This window comes from Danio rerio, chromosome 11 (genome assembly GCF_052040795.2).
Source record: "Danio rerio strain M-AB ecotype USA chromosome 11, GRCz13ab, whole genome shotgun sequence".
NCBI classification, from domain to species: Eukaryota; Metazoa; Chordata; class Actinopteri; order Cypriniformes; family Danionidae; genus Danio; species Danio rerio.
The window spans coordinates 4,356,656-4,381,270 of record NC_141031.1 but is presented as its reverse complement, the minus strand read 5'-3'; the positions used below and the strand labels follow the sequence as shown (position 1 = coordinate 4,381,270).

Here is a 24,615-nt window from a genome sequence, read left to right as displayed (position 1 = left end):
TTTGCAGCGGCTGCCCTTCCAGACACAACCCAACACTGGGAAACACAGACTCATTCACACACATACACTACTGACACTTTAGCTTACCCAGTTCACCACTAACATGTATTTTTGCTTTTGTGGGGAAAACCAGAGCACCCGGAGAACACCAACAGGAACAAAGGGGGAACATGCAAATTCCACACAGAAATGCCAACTGACCTAGCCGGGGCTCGAACCAGCGACCTTTTTGCTGTGTTGCGGATTGTGTCACCATGCTGCCCTTTCTATTTAATTATGAGATTTAAATACTGCATTTTAGGGACATTTTAAGCACAATTTTTAGCTGGATTAGCTTGTCGGATGGTCATCATAAACACACATTTTGATGTACCAAATATATTTCCTAAAGATTTAGAATTCAAAAATGTGAAAAAGCAACTTATTTTTAAATAACAAATTCATTACATGCTATATTCAGGGTTCATTCGGTCATAGAAAACCTGGAAAAGTCATGGCATATTGACATGGCAATTTCTAGGCCTGGAAAAGTATTGGAAAAACCCACAAAGTTTTGGAAAAGTCATGGAAAACAGATATCTGTATACTTGCCCTGCTGAAAAATCCAGCATAAACCAGCCTAGGCTGGTTAACTGGTTTTAGCTGGTCGACCAGGCTGCTTTTAGAGGGCTTTGGGCCATTTCTAGGCTTGTTTCCAGCCTGGTCTTAGCTGGTCAGGCTGTAAAATGACCAGCTAATTCCAGCTAAAACCAGCTTGACCAACCTGGTTTAAGCTGGACATAGCTGGTTTTGGCTGGGCTCCCAGACTGGCTAGGCTGGTCAAGCTGGTTTTAGCTGGTCACCTCCCAGCCTGACCAGCTAAGACCAGGCTGGAAATGGCTGAAAACCAGCCTGGAAATGGCTCAAACCCCTCTAAAACCAGCCTGGTCGACCAGCTAAAACCAGCCAACCAGCCTAGGCTGGATTAAGCTGCTTTTTTCAGTAGGGTGAATTTAGGAAAGTTGTCTTGACTTCTATTCTGTCCTTGGCCAATCACATACTCTCACGTAACCATAAGCGTAAGCATTATCTAAATAAATTTTACATAGATATAAATATAAATTTGGCATCACGGTGGCGCAGTGGATAGCACAATCGCCTCACAGCAAGAAGTTCACTGGTTCGAGCCTCGGCTGGCTCAGTTGGCATTTCTCTGTGGAGTTTGCATGTTTTCCCTGTGTTGGTGTGGGTTTCCTCCGGGTGCTCCGGTTTCCCCCACAGTCTAAACACATGCGGTACAGGTGAATTGGATGAGCTTAATTGTCCATGGTGTATGTGTGAGAATGAGTTTGTTTGGATGTTTCCCAGTGATGGGTTGTAGCTGGACGGGCATTTGCCTCCCAATGCCAGAGGCCCGGGTTCTATCCCAGAGCCTGACATGTATGCATAGAATGTATCATGAGTGTATATGTATAAAATGTATACATGTGTGCATATGTATGGAGTGTATCATATGTTTAGTGTGTTTGTGTATGTAGTGTATCATGTCTGCCTATGATATAGTATATCGTGTGTATGTGTATAGAATCTATAATGAGTGTATGTGTGTGTATGCAATGTATCGTTTTTGCATATGTATAGAGTGTATCATGTCTATGTATAGTATATCGTGTGTGTGTGTGTGTGTGTGTGTGTGTGTGTATATATATATAATTTTTTTTATAATTTTTTTTTATACAACAGTTCTGTCTGGTTCTCGAATCTGATTGGCTGATAGCTGTGATATATTTAAGTATTATCAGCACCCGTACAGCCTCTTTACCCTTTGTGTATTACTCCGCCCACATACAGCCAGCAAAAACCAGACACTACAGATCTAAAGTTTAAAAGATGCTTGCTCAGCTGTTTAACTGTCAGCTTATGATTTGAATCCAACGCGGAAGAAAGTAGTTCCTCATACAAAAGGGTTTTTGAGACTCTCCATGTTTGATTTTGTTTTTATTTACACAGTTATGCCGTCAAACTGTTGTATAAATGCATGCACACTCATAGCAGTGCAATATGGCTGTATATCAGCACTGTTGGGGCACTAATGCACGCCTCCCACCAGTGCTGATATACAGCTATATCACACTGCTACTTGTGTGATATTGCTCATATATATATATATATATATATATATATATATATATATATATATATATATATATATATATATATATATATATATATATATATAAGGCACGGGCCTTAAGGCTCGAAGCTCCAGGGCTGAAAAGGAGTCTCACTCCGGCCCTGTTCCAGTGCTTAGGCATTTGTGCTGCTATCTGAAGGTCATATAGCCAACAACACCTGCGCTCTAACCTTTATTCTTTTATTTTAAAAGGGAGTAAAATATACATATGTCGTGCAGTTTCATCTATACAAAATCCCGTAACACGTGATCGCATTTATATCCATCTCCAATGCGTTTCAGAGGACATTTACACCTGTGCTTTTCACCATCAGAAAAAAACACACATGAAGTGAGCAGCTGCAAACTAACCCATAGACATATTGTGGACACAAACTGATACTCTTCACACATTATTGGTCCCCTTTGACGGTGGACGTACACCCACTGGCCACTTTATTAGGTACACCTTACAAGTATCGGGTTGGATCCCCTTTTGCCTTCAAAAAAATGGCTTAATCTTTCGTGGCATAGATTCAACAAGCTACTGGAAATATTCCGCAGAGATTTTGGTCCATATTAACATGACAGCACAGCCTGATCTCACGAGAAAACATAAGTATTTTACGTTTTGCCAGTTTAGTGGCTAATTCGTTCGAATTCGTACGAGTTCAGTCGTACGAAATGGTACGATTTTAAAAAGGAGGCGTGGCACCTGACCCCACCCCTAACCCCAACCGTCATTGGGGGATAAGCAAATCGTACTAAATTGTACGAATTAGATCGTACGAATTCATACGAATTAGCCACAAAATGAAAAAGTTACGAATTGCCGTGAGATTGTGTTGAATAGCACCACGCAGTTACTTCAGATTTGACAAAATGCAAAATGTCAACAAAATTTGCAACTTTTTACATTCTTTATTTCAATATTTTTCTCTTACATATACATTTGAGTGTACAAATTTGGACCAGTATCATAAGTTTTTTTGTTAGATAAGCTCCAGATTTGGCTTCAGTACAGACTAAACTGATGTACATGCTCAAATATAATATTGTAAACCTTCCTGTAGAGAATATTAATTTAATTAAGAATATTAATATTAATTTAAATGAGAGATCTGTGAGGGGTGTACTCATATATGCTAAGCACTGTATCTATTACGGTACATGTGCACACACATTTTCTATATGAATATGTAGATTGATTACATGTTGCCATTTGCAATGTTGTCATGTCTTAATTAATCCAGGCCCAGTTTCACAAACAGGGCTTAGATTGAGCCAGGACTAGGCTTTAGTTAAATTAGGCTATTTAAGCCAAATTTATAAAAATGGTCATAGTACTATATATTACTGCTGTGCACCTAGAGAAAAAAATACACTGATGTATTTTAGGACATCTCACTGCAAGTTACTTTGAATTGAGACAGCTCAAACATGCATTTTAATCTTGACTAGCCTTAAACCTTGTTTGTGAAACCGGAGGCCAGTGTAGGAAATGGACGTTTTAAAAATTTCAGTCCAGAGTCAACACTTATTACAGACAATACCAGGGTGTACAGAGGACTGCATTGTTTTATGCCTAATATGCTTTTGATTGTTTAAATTAAACTGAACTGAATGATATTATGTGATGTTTACACCATATCTGCACTTTGAAATCACAGCAACAGCTGGAGGTTTGTAGTCCACAGCATGTTGTTGCAATGTTTACAGTGTTGATTCTAAACTTTCATGTTTCTTCCCTCAGAATTGACTTTATAACTCAGAATTGCGACTTTATTTTTCACAATGCAGACTTTATAACTCGGAGTTGGGACTTTTCTTACAATTCTGACTTTATAACTCACAACTCTGACTTTATAACTTAGAATTGTAATTTTAACTTGGAATTGCGACTTTATTTTTCTAAATTTTGACTTTATAACTTAGAATTCAGAATTTATAACTCAGAATGCAGACTTTATAACTCGGAGTTGCGACTTTATTTCTCACAATTCTGACTTTGTAACTCGAAATGCAGACTTTATTTCTCGAAACTCTGACTTTATTTCTCACAATTGTGACTTTATTTTTCAGAATTGTGACTTTTATAACTTGGAATTCAGAATTTATAACTCAGAATGCAGACTTTATAACTCGGAATTGCAACTATTTCTCAGATTTCTGACTTTATTATTTGCAATTCTGACTTTATAACACGGAATTGCGACTTTATAACTCCGAATTTGAACTTTATAACTCAGAATTTTGACTTTAACTTGGAATTGCAAATTTATTTTTTAGAATTCTGACTTTCTAACTTATAATTCAGAATTTGTAACTCAGAATGCAGACTTTATAACTCGGACTGCAACATTATTTCTCAGAATTCTGACTTTATCATTCGCAATTCTGACTTTATAACTCAGAATTGTGACTTTAACTCAGAATTCTAACTTTATAGTTTTTTAATTTGTTTTATTTAGTTATATATTTTTATTACACAATGGGGGAAAGGGCTTCCATTGAATAACCAACATGTATTGCATAAAAAATAGTATGTTTGAAAAAAGATTGATTTGACAAGGGAATTATTTTTGTTTGAGATTTACTAAATAGCAGTGGTGAGATTTATACTTATCAGGAAATTTTATTTATTTTTTTGCATAACGATTATAATTTGATTGTGAAAAGCATCTTTAATAAACTGCTTTACTAAATGAAAACCCATCTTATAACTCAGTCTTAAAGCAAACTCCAAAAACTGTACTTGGTGGTATAAGTATCTTGAATAAAAAGTGTAGTAACTTCTTTAGTCCATCAGAAAATAGTTGTTTCCCGAAAGCAATTTTGACATGGAAACAATATTTTTCTTTACATTTTATAGATGATATTTGGTCAACAAGTAGTGAGTTTTTACTGTCAAATAAGGTAAAAGAAATTCAATCATTTCTTCTTTTCAGCTTAGTCTCTTTACTAATCAGGGGTCGCCACAGCGGAATGAACCGCCAACTTATCCAGCATATGTTTTACACATCGGATGCCCTTCCAGCTGCAACCCATCACTTGGAAACACTCATACATTATGGCCAATTTAGTTTATTCAGTTTCCCTATACTGCATGTGTCTGGATTGTGGAGGAAACTGGAGCACTTGGAGGAAACCCACGCTAACACTGGGAGAACATGCCACAGAAATGCCAACTGACCCAGCCAAGGCTCGAATCAGCGATCTTCTTGCTGTGAGGCAACAGCACTACCCACTGCACCACCTAAAAGAAATTCATTTCAAAATATTACACAGGTAATCTTACTATCCCTGCAATATGTTTATTAATACATTTTACAAAGACATTTCACCACTGTGTTCTTTCTGTAACACTGAGCCTGGAAGTCTTGTACATCTATTTTTGTACTTGTAAATTTTCTGATGATTTTTGGAAATCGGTTTTGGGGTGGATTTTCATTTCCCTAAATAATTTACTTTGATGAATGCACAATTATTTTTTAAATTGTAAAACTGGCAATGATACACTCAATGATGCTTAAAAGTTGTTGATTTTTTTTGGGAAGTTTCACATACACAAGGCAAAAGTAATGTGTATTCCTGCTTTAATTTTTTCTGTAAATATGTTAAAAAATATTTAAAATAATATTAAATATATAAAAAAATATTTAATATAATTTATATAAATATGTTAAAATATTTAATATTAAAATAATATTCTTTGACCTCAGCTACGTAACAAGAAGGCTATAAAATATCTAATAATGAAAAAAAGTCTGTACAAGTTAATAATTTAAATATGATGGATCCCTCATACATATATCCAATAATTGCTTTATTGGCATGACAAATGTTGCAAATGTATTGCCAAAACAGTTCTAAAGTTTACATAAAATGTAATATACATATATAATAAAAAACAGTAAACGCAGTAAATAGTAATAGTGTAAAAAAAAGGGAAGATATTTATATATAATTAAATATCAACAATACATATTCAATATATATTCAATTTTTATTCAACATGTATTATTCATACAAATCACTACAAAAATAATAAATCAGAATAAACTGTACATTTAACAATCAACATTTTAGGATAAATCAGTAATAAAAACGATAATAATCAGTATATTTAGGCTACAATGATTCAATTATAATAATCTAGGTGTATGCATGTAATTTATTTTATGTGTGTTCTGCATCATGACTGTTGCATTCAAAGAGTTCAGATGCAAAAACCTCTAAATGTCGTCTGTAATTTTCTCCTAAAGCATTTCTCTCAGTTATTTAACTTTCAAGGCAATGAAAAGAGCGGTTTTTTTTGTCACTTTAAAAGAAATAATACTGTGCCTCCACCGTAATCAGAAAGAAATGCTTCTATTAGAAGAAAATATTAAATGGCATTTAAGGTTTTTTCATCTAAACTCTTCATATATCATCATATATTCCTTAATACTGTCAGTACTAAAACGGCGGCCGCGTGTTGACGTGCGTCTGCAGCTCCCTGAGTGGGCGGGGCTTTTAGAACGCGTTCTAAATTGGAATGCTGACGTATGTATAACCGCCCGTTTTGCAAACTGCCTCATAATCGTTTTGCATTGCTGTGATGAACTACAAACGAGATAATTTGGCGAGAAATAACGAACTACCGATGGATTTCTGCCAGAATCAAGGTAAAACATATGTACAACTCAGTATACATACATTTTTAAGCTTTATAGGGTTATATACTTGTATTTAAAATCAATGTGGTGTAGGAAAATGGCGAATGTGCTAAAATATCTGTACAAAATAAGTGAAACACATCCAGGATTTACTGTATGTTTAATAATTTTATGTATTTAATATATTTTGTACTTTACTGAAGTAAACTCAATCGTCAGTGTCCAATTAGTCACGCATATAAGCTTAAAATTCGTCGTTTTGCGTCGAGGACAGGTCATTAGGGCGTGGCTAGGCCTATTTTAGAGGGGCTGTAGCCCCCATATTTCTTCTCAGCCCCTCTAAAACTTTTGTAATTAGCTCATAAACTGTACACTAAATTATCACCCCAGTGTCCTTTAAATTTGATATGAAAACGGAGGCAGAAATCGTTTTATCTTTCACAGACTCACTGACAGAGAGAGATACTGTAGAAACATCAAGTGTTGACTAGTATTAAAAAATACCCATTTATTATTATCATTCAGATCGTGAAATATGGGAATTAGCCTGTAAGTCTAAAATATATATATGTATGTCATTTAAGTAGAAAAGTGGCAGTTTATTTATTTAATACATGGAAACAACAATAAAAAATACACTTGATTATAGAAAAAGGTTTTTACTACAGTAAACAGGTGGGTTAAGCCTATTTGCCTTATTCAGAACTCAAATGCTATGCCTGTCTATGTAATACAGTGGAATACTAGTATACAACCCATATTAAACTAACATTTTTAGGTGTATTACTATTAAATGACTACTTATAAATGTATCATTATATTAATACTATTATATATTACAATATTATTATATTGTTAATGTTTTCAATGAGTTACTGTTTTTTTTTTCCGGAACATTTTTATTCACAGATTAATATTGTCTCACATTACATAAATAATGTGATAATGTTTAAATTAAATGTCACTTTATTGTTAACTACACTGTAAGGAAAAATCTGTAAAAATACAAAGAATGTCCTGTTAGAAAATTACCAACACATTTCTCAGTTTTTTTACGGAAATTTCCTTCTTTTAGTAAACGGAAAATTATGTAAAACTTCAGTAAAAAAAACATTGTGAGTTTCCTTCCTCTTGTTGAACACAAAAGAAGATATTTTGAAGAATGCACATCCATAGTAGAAAACTCATTAGATGATGAAATTAAGATTTTGGTGTTTGTTCAGAAAAGCTAAATGATATTTTTCTCCCTCAGAATCAAACATGATGACCAACAACAACACAAGAAGATTGTTCCAGCGGTTCTCCAAATATCAAGGTAAGCAGCTGTATTTGAAGTGAATTGTTTTTCAGACAGTGAATATTCTCAGCCAGATGTGCTGTAATGAGTGCAGAAATGTACATGTTTTGCTGATTACTGTATATTATCTTTTCCAGGACTTGCAGTTGTTCTTGATGAGGAGGAGGACGCTCTATTCAGAGCTAGTCCAGCCGCTTACAAAGGTATGAAATTATTCAGTTTCTGTTTTCTGATGTAATGATGAATCCAGACAACTGACTTAGGGCTGGCTCATAGGACTTTTTAAAAAATTCCCCAATTTTTTGCACCACTACTTAAAAATTGAGTTAAATGGTATTAACTTATAAAACATGCTTTTGTTTTAATGTGTTTTAAAATGTTTTAATGATTAATTGTGCAGCGATACACTGAATGCATTAATACAGCATATAAACAGAAGACACCTTTAATAACCTGAGAAACAGGGTATCCGCGAGATCTTAAAAAGTATTGAAATGTCTTAAATCTCAAAAGATACATTTTAGGCCTTAAAAAGTCTTAAATCTACTGAAATATTATGCTGTAGGTCTTAAATCTTTTTTTAATAGATCTTAATTTTCCTTTGTTTATGTATAGCTAGCCAAATTGGCCATTAACACCTATACAATCACCACCAATCCTAATCTCAAATAAAACTTTTTATTTAAAAATAGCATTTAACTACTTTCCTTACAGTAACATTTGCCTAAAAGTTCTAAAAAATTTTTTACTACTGAGGACTACTACTGACTTGACATATATTTTTATTAATAAATTATTATTATTGCATTATTAAGTTACAATCACTTAAGTGATAATAATATTTCTTTTAAAAGGTCAAGTGAAAATCTTTTCCAACTGGGATATTCGAAACGAAAATTCTCTGAGCATTTAGCTCTGTATAAGTCTAAAATTTAAATCATACTGGTCTTAAAAAGTCTTAAATTTAACTTAGTGAAACCCTGAAGAAAACATTTAGGTGCCTCCACAATGTTTCCCGTCATCATTAAATATTAAACAGGGCAGACAAAATGTTTTCATACATGTGATTTGAATGATTCAGAAGTTGATTGTTACAAATGTTCACATCTAAAATCTAAAAGTAAACAAAGTTATTAATCCAGGAATAATGCAACATCTCATTTCTCAAAGGACACGTTCTGTGTTCTTGTGGATTTCTGAGTTCGTTCTTCTGAGGTAACTTAGCAAGACACCAGTCTGTTCTCTGTGTTTATAGAATTGAGAAACAGCCAGAGTTCTCCTCTGCTCTCTGCCATGTTGCGTGTTTATGGCAATGTGCAGGGAACTACTTAATCCCAGTGGGGAGCGTTACATGTGTTATGAGTGATACCAATTTTTATCATACCATATGGATGTTAACTACACATTCTAGTTATTTTATAAAATTGCTTTATCGTCCAGCTCTAACTAAAGAATTTTATTTTTACTTCAACTAATTGCTCAACTAACCAGCATGCTGATAATGTTTTTTCTGTCTATTCTTCTTCTGCCACAGTGTCTAAGACTGCCTCTGAGAACAACCAGATTTCTCAGGTTGAGAGTGTTTCTCCAAAAGACACTTTCTCTGGGAACGACGGTGTCTCTGTGGTAGTTTTCCTACATGAGAGTGATGGTGTCTCTGAGACGTTTCTTTGCTCTGAGACTGACACCTCCTCTCCGACAAACCGTGTCTCTGTGATGGACACCTTCTCTGAGATTGACTATGTCTCTCAGATTGAAGGTGTTGCTCCAGTGGACACTTTCTCTGAGACTGATGATGTCTCTCCAACTGATGGTGTTCCTCCAATGGACACCTTTTATGAAACTGAAGCTGTCTCTCAGATTGATGGTGTGCCTTCAACGGACACTGTCTCTGAGGCTGACACTGTCTCTCAGATCGATAGAGTTCCTATTATGGACACTTTCTCTGAGATTGACTCTGTCACACATCACAACCAATACCCACCCAGCACAAGTAAGATGTACTCTTACTTTGAGTATCGCAGGAAGAAGGCTGACCCTACAAACACAAGAAGACTGATTCAGCGTTTTTCTGAATATCAAGGTAAGCGCAATAGGGAAGCAACTGAATTTGAATTAAATTGTTCTTCAATTGTCCTTTTTGACATTTTACTGAACGCTGTTTGTTATCTTTTCCAGGACTTGCAGTTGTTCTTGATGAGGAAGAAGATGATATATTCAGGGCGAGTCCAGCTTTCAAAGGTATGGAATTATTCAGTTTTTGGTTTATGCAATGATGAATCCAGAGGCTATTGACTAACCAGCATACTGATAATGTTTTTTCTGTCTTTTCTTCTTTTCCCACAGTGTCTAAGACTGCCTCTGAGACTAACCAGATTTCTCAGATTGAGAGTGTTTCTCCAAAAGACACTTTCTCTGAGAATGACGGCGTCTCTCAGGGTGATGGTGTGCCTTCAACCGACACTGTCTCTGAGACGGACGCTGTCTCTCAGATTGATAGAGTTCCTGTGATGGACACTTTCTCTGAGATTGTCTCTCAGATTGAAGGTGTTGCTCCAGTTGACACTGTCTCTGAGACGGACGCTGTCTCTCAGATTGAAGGTGTTGCTCCAGTGGACACTGTCTCTGAGACTGAGGCTGACACTGTCTCTCAGATTGATAGAGTTCCTATTATGGACACTTTCTCTGAGATTGACTCTGTCACACATTACAACCAATACCCACCCAGCACAAGTAAGATGTACTCTGAGTGTCACAAGAAGAAGGCTGACCCTACAAACACAAGAAGACTAGTTCAGCGTTTCTCTAAATATCAAGGTAAGCGCAATAGGGAAGCAACTGAATTTGACTTAAATTGTTCTTCAATTCTTTTTGACATTTTGTTAAACGCTGTATGTTATCTTCTCCAGGACTTGCAGTTGTTCTTGATGAGGAAGAAGACGCTATATTCAGGGCGAGTCCAGCTTTCAAAGGTATGGAATTATTCAGTTTTTGGTTTATGCAATGATGAATCCAGAGACTATTGACTAACCAGCATACTGATCAATTTTTACTTTTCTTCTTCTGTCACAGTGTCTAAGACTGCCTCTGAGACCAACCAGATTTCTCAGATTGAGAGTGTTTCTTCAAAAGACAGTTTCTCTGAGATTGATGCTGTCTCTCAGATTGATAGAGTTCCTGTGTTGGACACTTTCTCTGAAACTGACGATGTCTCTCAGGCTAGCTCTGCTTCAGAGGACTCAGGAAAGCATAAAGAAGATGCTGACTTCAACATCTTGTTAGCCACTGACTCCTACAAGGTGACACATTACAACCAATACCCGCCCAACACTAGTAAGATGTACTCTTACTTTGAGTGCCGTGAGAAGAAGGCCAACCCCAACAAACCCAGGAAAATCAGATATGACACGACGGTCTTCTATGGACTTCAGTATGTTCTCCACAAGTACTTTAAAGGACAGGTCGTCACACTGGAGAAGATTCAGGAAGCAAAGGAAGTGTACCGGGAACACTTTCATGACGACATGTTCAATGAAAAAGGATGGAATTACATTCTGGAGAAGTACAACGGCCATCTTCCCATCGAGATCAAGGCTGTGCCAGAGGGAAGTGTAATCCCGCGTGGAAACGTGCTGTTCACTGTGGAAAACACAGATGATGAGTGCTACTGGCTGACTAACTGGATAGAGACGATTCTTCTGCAGATCTGGTATCCTATCACTGTCGCGACCAACTCGCGAGAGCAAAAGAAGATTCTGGCCAAATATCTGATGGAAACCTCTGGAAGCCTGGACGGGCTTGAATATAAGCTGCACGATTTCGGCTACAGAGGAGTTTCATCTCAGGAAACAGCTGGAATCGGTGGATCTGCACACTTGGTGAACTTCAAAGGAACAGACACCATGGCTGGGATCAGACTCATCAAGAAATATTACGGCACTAAAGAGCCAGTTGCTGGTTTCTCTGTGCCAGCCGCAGAGCACAGCACAATCACAGCCTGGGGAAAGGACCACGAGAAGGACGCTTTCGAACACATTGTCAGGATGTTTCCATCCGTCCCTGTATCTGTGGTCAGTGACAGCTACGACATCTACAACGCCTGCGAGAAGATCTGGGGCGAAGAACTGAGGTCTCTGGTGGAGATGCGTAGCGCAGACGCCCCGCTGGTAGTCCGACCCGATTCAGGAGACCCTCTAGAAACAGTTTTGAGAGTGCTCGAGATCCTAGGAGAGAAGTTCCCTCCGCTCGTGAACTCCAAAGGCTATAAGGTGCTGCCCCCCTACATCAGAGTCATCCAGGGGGATGGCATCGACATAGAGTCTTTACAGGACATCTTAGAGGGCATAAAAAAGCACGGATGGAGCATTGAGAACATCGGCTTTGGTTCAGGAGGATCTTTGCTGCAGAAACTGAACCGAGATATGCTCAGCTGCTGCTTTAAGTGCAGTTATGCGGTGACGAACGGGGTGCCCATAAACGTCTTTAAAGACCCCATTGCAGACCCCACTAAAAAGTCAAAGAAAGGCCGGCTTTCCCTTCACAGGACACCCAGTGGAAGTCTGGTGACACTGGAAGAGGGAAGCGGCAGTCTGGGGGAGTACGGAGAGGACTTGCTCCAGACTGTGTTTAGGAATGGGAAGATCATAAAGACGTACACCTTCGATGAGATCAGAGAAAATGCGGAGCTGAAGGAGAGTGAATTGTGTCCCTCTGAGCAGCTCCCATCATCCCCTTCTTCACCACACTGCTCACAGACCCGAGCACACACACAACATGCAGAAACAGGTGAGACTTACACAACATTTTTCACTAAATCATGACAAAGATACTTTACACCACTTTTATGCACAATATTTAGTAATATTGGAGATCTATAAACTCTTATTAGCCAGTTATATTGTATTATTTACAATCTTGTGTTCACAATTTGTGTCTGAGCCTCTTTACAGGCTTCTCTACAATCATTCAATGAAATTTCCTCATTGAGGTCCTTCTTCTATACTCATAACTAATTTTCTGTTTCATTTTCTGTTTCAATTTCTCTTCACTAGGAACATAACAAAGTATAGCCAGGAAAAACAGGATTCCACCGTTCCCGACCCTCTCCGACATCCAGACTGCAGCTCTGCCTTAAGTTTTGTCCAGAGGAGAACTGGTCCCCCGACCGAGCCTGGTTTCTCCCAAGGTTTTTTCTCCACCTAAATAGGTGGAGTTTGGTTCCTTGCCACTGTCGCCTCTGGCTTGCTTGGTTGGGGCTGGCAGAGCTGCACATCGGTGGGATGACCTTCAACAGGGACATTTGTATTAAATGATAATATTGGCTAAATAATAAGAGTGTAGTAGATGGAAATGGACACACCAAGAGCCACACACACACACCGGTGTTTCCTCTTTCTCAAGTAAATCCTGAGTGAAAATCCCGGTTAAAAAAACAAGCAGATCAGAACAAAATACAGACTGCTATGTTCCACACAGGATCATTAATATGCACACACCAGACTGTGTTTGATTGGCCACAATTCCTAGTGAGTTTACTGTTACAAACTCTATTTTAAAAGTGCATATTTGGGGAGGGGATAGGTAACAAAAAGGACACACAAAAATCCTATTCTCTATTAATTTAGAGCAGGGCTCCCCAAACCCAGAGATCTACCTGGAAACTTCCAATGTGCCTTCACCAAGAACACAGAATACAGCAGAACACACATGAAGATTCGATAATACACACACTGGGGAATTCCAAGTGATACTTCTGTCAAAATAAACACACACACACATACACAAAGTATTTCCCAAATGACAGAACTTATCGTATCAAGAAAATCTGCAGATTCCCTTCCCCTACAGAACAGAGTGGCTAATAAGACTCACGATTGGCTATTTTCAGCTTAACTGGAAGTGTAGCATTGCACTTTTCCTCATTCATTGTTTTCTGGAGGAAAGAACTGAAGAGTCAGAGTGAAACACCAATCAGAAGTGTTAAAAAGAGCTCACGGTGTGTTTCATATGATTTTTTTGTTTTCTTTGTTTTTAAGAAATGTCACTTGTTTTTATGTAAATGATGTTCAATAAAACTGTATGCATGTATTAGTTGTGTTTTGTCGCATTATTTTACATATGTGGCTAAGAAATAAGTATATAACAAAATGTTTTTGGTGGGGGCAGTAGATGAAATCCTTAGCGTTTATATGGGTTGTTGACAAATAGGCAGTAAAAATTGCTATGTAGTATGAAGTCTGATGTTTAATAAAATGTAAATCGTCACTTATGGTATGTCTTAAAGTGTGACAAAAAAAAATGAAACATGTCGTGTTGTGCGGTAGGATGCCAAAATCAAAAGTCAAAAAATAGGAAACTTAAATTCTATTTCTGCGGCAGCTCACCTGCAGTGCAACAGAATTCAGAGGTAAGCACCGTAAAAAACACTGAAATACGAACTAAATGTCACGTAAATCTTTCCCTGCTGAAAAATCCAGCTTAAACAAGCCTAGGCTGGTTGGCTGGTTTTAGCTGGTCGACCAGGCTGGTTTTAGAGGGGTTTTGGCCACTTCCAGGCTGATTTCCAGCCTGGTCTTAGCTGGTCAGGCTGGGAGATGACCAGCTAAAACCAGCTTGACCAGCCTAGCCAGACTGGGAGCCCAGCCAAAACCAGCTATGTCCAGCTTAAACCAGGCTGGTCAAGCTGGTTTTAGCTGGAATTAGCTGGTCATTTTCCAGCCTGACCAGCTAAGACCAGGCTGGAAATGGCTGGAAACCAGCCTGGAAGTGGCCAAAAACCCCTCTAAAACCAGCCTGGTTGACCAGCTAAAACCAGCCTAGGCTGGATTTTTCAGAATAATTATTCTGCCACTATTTTTCAAAACTGTCTTGCCCATTTGCCACCAAGTTTTTATTCAGTTCAGAATGTCATAAAATGTATGACTCCATTTTGTATCTGTTGAATGATGATGGGACATTATTTCACCCATGTTTTGAAAAATATTATAAAATGTGTACTTTAGTTTGCTTAACTCATTGGTTCTATAGGTGAATTGAATAAACTAAATTGACAGTAGTGTATGAGTGTGTACGAAAATACTGGTTTTGTTCTCAGGGTTTTTTTTTTTTTTTAGCTTACTATATTTTCATATTTATATGCACATCTCAAAGCATAAGTTGTATATGTGTATATATGTATATACGTTTATGACCGCGTTCAGTGCATAACATTAATTTTGTATGATGAGTCCAACCTTCAGTTGTGTGCTGCGAGTTTCTCTATGAGGATTTTTAGTGTCTGACTGTGTGAATGATTCTCTTTGACAGAGTGCATGATGGGAAGGAGACAGCGAGAGATTACACATCATCAAAGCCATGTTTGCAGGAGAAACGTGTTTGCCGTTTGAGCGAGGGATATTTCAGAAATGCTGAAGCATATCAAAAGTGCCAGCACTCTCTCAGTTTAGCACACAGACTTCAGACTTTTTTTGTAATTACATCTCCAGAAATATCTCCTCGACCCATTATATTACAGAAGGAGGTGAGAAATGAGATTTTATATTTATCTAATTGGTTTTATGCTTTAATTATACATTTGATCACAGTTGCGAGAATAATCTATTTGGATCATTCAACTCATTAGACTATTTTTGCATGAGCTTTATCTCACATTTTATTATATTTTTCAAAATACGGTGGAACAATGTTCCATCATCATTCAATAGATATGTTAAGTCAGACAAAAACAGTCATATTTAGATTTTAACTGAAAAAATCTTAACAGTTTTGAAAAATAGTGGCAAAATAAAGATTTTGACCTTTTGGTATTTCAAGGATGCACAGCGATCATAAGTAGAGACTTTTAATATGCCATCAAATAATTCTTGTTTACTGACAACATTCATGTTTGGTACGACAATCGATACTCAAAAGACATTTAAAAAAAAAAAAGTATGATGATAATAGTTATGATAATCATTATTTTAAAATTAATACATTTCCAAAATTATATTATATTAAGATAAGTGATAATTTCTTTTTACATCTAATTGGCTTTATTTTTAAATTATTAATTTAATAGTTCATAGAGAATAATCTAATCCATAACATTTTGTATTATTTTACTCATTGGACCAGCAATGCATGACTTTTTACACACATTTTATTTTAAATATTTTTATAAAATATGGCTCAATTTATGTTCTATCATCATCATCGTCATATCACCATCAAAACTAGACAAGGGCGTCACGATGGCGCAATAGGTAGCACAAGACCCGGCTGGGTCAGTTACCTTTTCTGTGTAGAGTTTGCATGGGTGCTCCAGTTTCCCCCACAGTCCATAGACATGCGCTGTAGGTGAATTGAATAAGCTAAATTGTCCATAGTGAATGCAAGAGTGTGTGGGGTTTTCCCAGTGTTCGGTTGCAGCTGGAAGGGCATCCACTGCATAAAACATGCTCGATAAGTTGGTGGTTTATTCCACTGTGGCAACCTTTGATCAATAAAGGGACTAAGCCAAAAAGAAAATGAATGAATAAATAACTTGACGACACTAACACTTAGTAGTTTGAACTGATTTAATTAACATTTCAGAGTCTTTTATTATGTCATGAAACCTTTTGTTCGATATTTTTTCCGATATGACTGACAAGATATTTTTACAAACTATTGTTACACTGAAATACATTTTTAAAAGTATCTTGGAAAAAATTATCATAATTATATATGTAGACCTTTCCGAAAATGGATTTTTATAATTCAATTGATCACGGTTTCAAAAATAATCTAAGCCGTATCCATTTGGATCATTGATTCAACTCACACATTTTATTCTTTTAAAAAAAAAAAAAATTGTGCCGAATGTTTATTATCATTTTGCACAACATTTATCTTAATGTAAAAACAAATTAACTTATTTTGACTTGTAATGAAGTATGACTAATATTTTACTATCAAAAACTATAGAATATATATTATTGACCCTTTTTTCCGTATTGATACACTGAAAGACGATTCAAAAAGTATGATAAAAGGCATACGTTTTCAAATGAAAATACCGTGATACACTCATTGGCCACTTTATTAGGTACAGCTGTCCAACTGCTTGTTAACGCACATTTCTAATCAGCCAATCACATGGCAGCAACTCAATGCATTTAGGCATGTAGACATGGTCAAGACGATCTGCTGCAGTTCAAACCGAGCATCAGAATGGGGAGGAAAGGGGATTTGAGTGACTTTGAACATGGTTGTCTTCTGATGACTACTTCCAGCAGGACAATGCGACATGTCATAAAGCACGAATCATCTCAGACTGGTTTCTTGAACATGACAATGAGTTCATTGTACTAAAATGGCCTCCAGTCACCAGAGCTCAATCCAATAGAGCACCTTTGGTAGTTGGTGGAACAAAAGATTCGCATCATTGATGTGCAGCTGACAAATCTGCAGCAACTGTGTGATGCTATCATGTCAAAATGGACCAAAATCTCTGAGAAATATTTCCAGTACCTTTGTGAATCTATGGATCTAGGATAAAGGCAGTTCTGAAGCCAAAAGGGGGTCCAACCTGGTACTAGGAAGGTTGCCGGTGAGTATATATTATATTATATTATATTATATTATATTATATTATATTATATTATATTATATTATATTATATTATATTATATTATATTATAAATCACATTAATAAAATATAAGTGAATTTTTGAATGAATATTAAAACATTTTGATCACAGTTTGGAGAATAATCTTATCCATTGAGATCAATCAACTCATTGAATCATTGGTATGTTAGTTAGCGCACATTCTTTGCATGTTTTCTGATGTTGGATGCAGGGACTGAAATGCATACTGAGGAGATGGAGAAAGAACAGCCTTCAGATCAAAGTGTGGAGGATATTGCTGGGAGCCGACGTCGAGAAATATCTGATAATCGCTATCTCTGAAAGCAAGTGAACTTCAGCCAACTTCAGAACACAGAAATCGTGCAATTACACAGCCCATGAGCCAAAGCTTCCCACACAATGCGCTTTAGAAAACAAAAGGTTAGTTCTTTCTGTATTTATCTGAAGGTCTATCTAAAGACACAGCTCAAGAGAGTGAAAGGCTATGTCATTTCTTTCTTTCTCATGTGTCAGTACGGCTATTCAGTGGCAACAAAAAGCCATGATTCAATAAGACAGGAAAAATAAGTTTGTTTTCACAGTGTATGTTTCTTTTCAGTATTATTTGTTTATATACATTCCATTATTTCACTCTATTGTAATTGTAGTTATTCATCATCTGAAGGTAAGATGAAACTTTTGAGATGCTGAATATCTTTACAAACTCCTGCAGCACAAAAGTTTTTTCTTTCTGTTTTGTTGTTATTTTCAGTCGTTAAAGATGACATTTTTTTTTACAAACTGAATCATACTAGCTCAATAGTCAACACCGGCTCATTGGTAGAAATATGATCATATGAGGTCAGAATTATTAGCCCCCTTTATTTATTTTATTTTTTTATATTTCCCATATGATGTTTAACAGAGCCAAGAAATTTTCACAGTATGTCAGTTTTTTTTTTTTTTTTTTTTTTTTTTTTTTTTGCTTCTGGAGAAAGTCTTATTTGTTTTATTTCGGCTAGAATAAAAGCAGTTTTTAATTTTTAAAACCCATTTTAAGGTCAAAATTATTAGCCCCTTTAAGCTATTTTTTCAATAGTCAACAGAACAAACCTTCGTTATACAATAACTTGCCTAATTACTCTAACCTGCCTGTAAAAGTGTCTTGAATAATGTGTATATATATATATATATATATATATATATATATATATATATATATATATATATATATATATATATATATATATATATATATATATAGGGTAGTAGTACCATAGTACCATAGATTTTTTTTAAAAATTCTAGATTAATCTCACTGTAAACTTAATAAAAAAAACAATCTAGATTAAAATGGCTCATTTAAATTATTTATTTATTTTTTGATTACCTTAATCTGACTAAAGTCATAACTGAACTAAACAGAAATTGAATGAAGACTTGAAGTATGCATATATTAGTGGCATTTTTAAAGTAAACACCACAATCAAACTATGACCGTCATGTAGGACTTTTCGCCATATTTTCCGACAAGATCCACACACGTGGCTGAATGCGTACGTTTCGTTCCATTTTGGTGTGCGTTATTAAACTCCATAACCTGTCCTTACTCCTTATTTGTGTATAATACCCCAGTTTGTCACGGGGGCATGAATGAAATGTTCATGAGTGAATGTGAAACTCCAGTTAAAGTCACCCAAAATTACAGGAAACTCTTGTATGAAAGCACTGCATGTAAACATTATGCACTGATAAGGGCCCACCACTGTATATATGCAGTTAGGTCCATAAATATTTGGCCGTGCCAATAATTCTGCACGCTTTTTAAGTTGCTCTGCAATAACACTTCAGAAACGCTAGCTGGCAGTGAGGTTTTCATTTTCATCTGTGTCGAGTTTCTTTGCTGATGTTTTGTTTTTTCTAAACGCTAACTTAATGTACAAGTGGCTCAAACTTGCCAATTTTGACACTAAACACTCGCTCCATCTGGCTCGCGACTTTCAGCACTGGCCACACTCATCAGTGCTGCCAAGCCGACCAATCACAGAGCTTGCACTATGCGTCGTTGCGACATATAGTTAAATTTTTTTTGAGAGGTGCGCATTAGTGTCGGTGATAGCTATGCGAGTGCCAAAGCATATACGCTAGGCTGTGCCAAAGCATATGCGCTTGACGCTCAAGTATAAATCAGCCTTATTTTCCTATAATATTATTATTTTTATAGGATTTTATATTATTTGTTATTTCAGCTAGAATAAGTTTTTAATATATTTTTGAAAACCAATTTATGGTCAATATTATTAGCCCCCTTAAGGAATATTTGCTTTCGATTATTAAAGGCGGGGCAGTGGTGCTGTCACCTCACAGCAAGAAAGTCGCTGGTTCAAACCGTAGCTGGGCCAGTTGTCATTTCTGTGTGGAGTTTGCACGCTCTCCCAAAGACATGCTGTATAGGTGAATTGGGTAAGCTAAATTGTCCGTAGTGTATGTGTGTGAATAAGAGTGTATGACAATCATTTGTTTTACATGATCACACCTATCAGTCTGAAAATGTGAGACATTTATGTCAAGCCAAATGAGAGCGCATGAGTTCTCAGTTTTGGATTTTTCTGAGAGACTGACCTCAAAACATATGTCAGCTCCCTGAAGAAGGAAGTGCTAAAGTAATGACCTTGGGATCCTGCTGTCCTCACATCAGTTTCCTGTCACTTTAGGTTAATATCAGGCCGCGTCTGCACCTTGCCTGTTGATGGAGAGTATCGATTCCGGCAGATTTGCACAGCAAAGCGGCAGACTTGTCAAAATGTTCCAGTTCTAGGCCCCATAATGCACATTTAGCAAACACTGACAGAAAGCTTTTCCCTGTGTTTGGAGAAAATGAGGGGAATGGTCTAATTTACCCACACTGCCTGCGTGATGAGGGTCCATCCATTACACCGGCACACACACACACACACGCATGCAGTAGTCCTAAGAGGATCTCAATGTAATTACTGTGGGTGCGCTAGATTAAATTGGGCCCATTTCCAGCTCTGAGCAAAAATACTGAGGCCCATTTTCAGTCAAACATTTCAAGCCAGCTGATAAGTCATTCAGCACACAATGCGTGGTGGGCAGGAGGTTAGTACCCTTTAACTATTCGTTTACATTTTCATTGGATTTCACATTGAACCCTGTTACCCCCCCACCTGATTTCTCCTTCCTTTTAAGGGTCTGTAATGCTACAAATAAGAAATGAAACGTGTGAAGATTAGATAGTTCAGGGAAGTTGTGTGCGTCATATCGGTCTCTCACATTAGCTGTTGCATTGGGGCCTTTGTTAGCTGAATTACATCTCACAGCGGCGCTCGTAGCTTTATTTCCTCTCTAGATTGGATGTTTTCCATTACGTCTGTGGAGAATTCATCAAAACCGTCGTGTTTGTCAGGCTATTTATGGCTTGTTGTACTCTGAAACTTCCTTGATCCTATTCTCCCATCAATAATCCCAGCGTTTCACTTGAACTGATCCCTATTCTTTGCAAAAAGGATTATTTGGATTTGATGAGGTGTATTGACTGTCCAGGGTTGAGGCAAATGGGAAAACTAATCAGGCTGCCGGTTGAGAGTTAAGGTACAATGCTAAATACAATAGCACTTTATATACTGTGTGTCTATATGTGTTTTTCCTGGTAAATATATTTACGAAGAAGCTGTTGAAGTGTAATTAACCCAGATTGTGGTGAAAACCCACATACAAATAAACCAAAAAAAAAAAAGAGAGAGAAAAAGTATTCTCTTCCTGAGACACTGCATGACTTGTACCTTGGGTGCTCACTATACACTCACCGGCCACTTTATTAGGTACACCTGTCCAACTGCTTGTTAACAAATTTCTAATCAGCCAATCACATGGCAGCACCTCAATGCATTTAGGCATGTAGACATGGTCAAGATTTGGTGATTTAAGTGACTTTGGCACCAACAATCATGTTATGTGCAGAGGGGCTGGTCTGAGTATTTCAGAAACTACAGATCTACTGGGATTTTCACGCACAACCATCTCTAGGGTTTACAGAGAATGGTCTGATGCTGCGTTCACACCAGATGCAGAACGCGCGTCAAGCGAGAGTGATTTACATGTTAAGTCAATGCAAACGCGTGATACGCGCGAATGGCGCGGAGCGAATGAGGAGAATTGCGCGTTTGACGTGCTTAACGAGCGTTTTGCGCGAATATCTCCAGTTCGAAATCTGAACTTCATCGAACATTCGCACCGCATTAACCAATCAGAAGCTTGCTCTTGTGGAGGCGTGATTGTGACGTAGAACCTGTTGATGATGTCCCAGGGCAAATCCTCCAGGCGACTCCGACAACAAGTCATCAAACTGGGCTTGGCTCAGTCAGAGGCACTGCTGAAAGTCTCCGTCATCCAGGTTCAGTTTCTGGATGAGTTTGAGCTCACAGAGCTGGATGCACCTCTGTAATGGCGTGACAGACAGAGGAGACATCCAAAACTACAGTGCTGGTGGCCTTCCAGGAACATGGTTGAGAAACATTCCAGGCATAGTTGCCCTTTTATTCCAGTAATAACGTAACTGCCTAACAAGGGTTACACAGTGACTACCAGCATTTGTCAACTGAAATATTAAACTGGTTTGGAATAAGTGACAGATGAGAAAATGACAGAGATTTAATTATTTTATGAACTATCCCTTTAAAGTCTTTCATCCAGCTCGGATAAATGGCTCTTCATCGGGAAAAAAATGGAGCCAAGAATTCCTGCAAAATAATCTTCCATCAAAGACGTTTGGCATGATTTGAAATGACAAGTATGAGAGAAAATAAATAAGCCAGTTCTGATTTTTAGATGACCTATTTACTTGTTGATGTCTGAGCTCACACACTCTGAACAAAGACAAGTGAATGATGAAACAACTATCAAAGCAAACCACCACTGAGGCTAAGTGAAAAAAAAAACCAAGGGAGATTTTCTTGAGAAAAGGCATATATAGTATAGACGCTTCTAAGAATGCAACAACTTCTAAAGAAAATGAACTTTTACTGAGCTTTGACTCACTCTGTGTACTGTGATGGACCTCGGGCACTTGCCCGATCTGCAGTAATCATGTTAAACTAGTTGTAAAGGGGACACAGGTCTCTAGAGGTCTTCCAAACGTAAATTTAATCAAAGCAGTGTACAGTGAGTATAAATCCTTTATACAAGAACCTGATTCCTTCACCTTTGGCTTTCAAATCAATGGAGATATGTTCTGAAGAGGAGTTGTTGTTTTTTTTTTGTGATCATTTTATCAATACTACAGGTCTGACAAACATTCAGTATTTTCAGTTGTTATGCACAACAAATGTAATTACATGCAGGTCTTGACTTCATTATAGTTTCATATGTGTCAAGTATACAGTGAACATTTTAGGACGTAATGTCAGAGCTCTGCCTTTTCAGACTAAAAACCTTTGGCCATGGGATGAAACCACATCATGCCTCAAACTAAAAGCTTTTCAAGAGTTCACACTTAGCTGATGATTGATTATAAAGCTTGTTTGGCATGCTGTCCAATGAGAGCTCAGGGCTCTCTCTTGTTTGCAAGGCGAGAGGGGAGTTTGGGCTCAGGTAGATCTTGAGAATTCCCCTGTTGTAGTAGCTAATGAACAGATAGTAATTGCTCTTAAGAGATAACTACTAACTAGGAGCATGTCTATGGTGCATGTTGTGGTGCCTATAGTGCTATGGTGCATGTTTTTGGATGGTGGGAGGAAACCGGGGAACCCGGGAGAAAACCTCGTGAGCACGGGGAGAACGTGTAAACTCCGCACAAACGTCGGCTTCCTTGGTAAGGACTAGAACCAGTGACGTTCTTGCTGTGAGACAACAGTGCTAACCATTCCTTCTCCGTAGGAATGGAGGAGGAGTAGGGGTGGAAGGGGGGATTCAAAACGAAGAAAGTTGTTATATAGAACTAGGGGTATTTATAGTGGCCTCAAAATCGTCCGATTAGTAAATCATAAATTGAATAATGCAGGGCCGGCTGCAAGCAATCATAAGCATGTGATCCTCTCGAAATTTAGTTTATAAATAAACTTCAGTCGTTTCTCAGGAAAAGCAACATTATGGGTACTTTCACACCTGTATTATGTTTCCTTTGGTCTTTACCAATGTTAAAATTTATTATTGTTTTTTTTTTTGTAGCATTTTTCAGTCATTTTGGTTCCATTTCTCACTTGACTGACTGCTCTAAAACAAACCCGTTGAAACAAACCAAAAAGCACCAAAAATCAAAAGTCTCATGACAACGCACATCAGTTGTTGGCTAGACGAATTTCCTGAACTGCATTTTAGATTGGTCTGAATCAGTGCACAGGAAACTCATGTTTACACACGGAAGTAAACTAATGGCCCGTTTCCACTGAACGGTACAATTCGAAATTGTATACTTTTTTTTTTTTTGTCTGTTTCCACTGTCAAAGGTACCAAAAAAGCCATCACACGATATAACCGAGACAGTGTGCAAATAAATCAAATAGCCTACGCAAGCAGTTATCAAAATATTCATTGTTGTGGAGAACAGTATCTATCTTAAGTAAATGCACTCACTTATGTTAAGTTAAGTTTTCTGTCGACATTTAACGCCTCGTGACTATATAAAGGACGTCAATGTGATTGTGCACACCAAGGTGCAAAATGCCAGCCGCAAATGCGCCATTTAAAAAAAAAATTTAAAAAAAGCCTCGTGCTCGTTTTCATTTGACGTTCCGCGTTAAACCTCCTCCAATCAGATTACCACTTTAGTTCACGTATACGGAGCTGCTGAAGTTCTAGTAAACAGCACTTGGAGGCGCTTAAGTGCAAAACTGTCAATGCGAGCGCACATTGAAGAAGATGCCCAGAGGCGATATGAACGTTGAGCTGCTTATTGCTCTG

General features: G+C 37.3%; 1 protein-coding gene and 2 long non-coding RNA genes across 6 annotated transcripts in view; 2 read left to right on the top strand and 1 right to left on the bottom strand.

The window, feature by feature from the left end:
- LOC137490698 (bis(5'-adenosyl)-triphosphatase-like) overlaps nt 1–5,142 on the top strand; it is a 746,092-nt gene extending 740,950 nt beyond the window's left edge. For both annotated transcript variants that reach the window (XR_015502299.1, XR_015502297.1), the window contains one exon: nt 5,101–5,142. The gene's annotated coding sequence lies outside the window, so the exon portion shown is untranslated. The remainder of the gene's footprint in view (nt 1–5,100) is intronic.
- LOC147841635 (uncharacterized) overlaps nt 1–24,615 on the bottom strand; it is a 183,201-nt gene that overhangs the window by 72,235 nt on the left and 86,351 nt on the right. The window lies entirely within an intron of this gene.
- Nucleotides 6,577–14,194, top strand: nampt4.2 (nicotinamide phosphoribosyltransferase 4, tandem duplicate 2). 2 transcript variants are annotated; one of them, XR_015502285.1, is made up of 9 exons: nt 6,577–6,819; nt 8,063–8,125; nt 8,245–8,310; nt 9,642–10,190; nt 10,286–10,348; nt 10,454–10,924; nt 11,017–11,079; nt 11,180–12,892; nt 13,159–14,194. It is a non-coding gene; the product is annotated as a nicotinamide phosphoribosyltransferase 4, tandem duplicate 2 (long non-coding RNA). The 2 variants fall into 2 exon arrangements; XR_015502286.1 differs by having other exon boundaries at nt 6,684–6,819; nt 8,245–9,227; nt 9,560–10,190.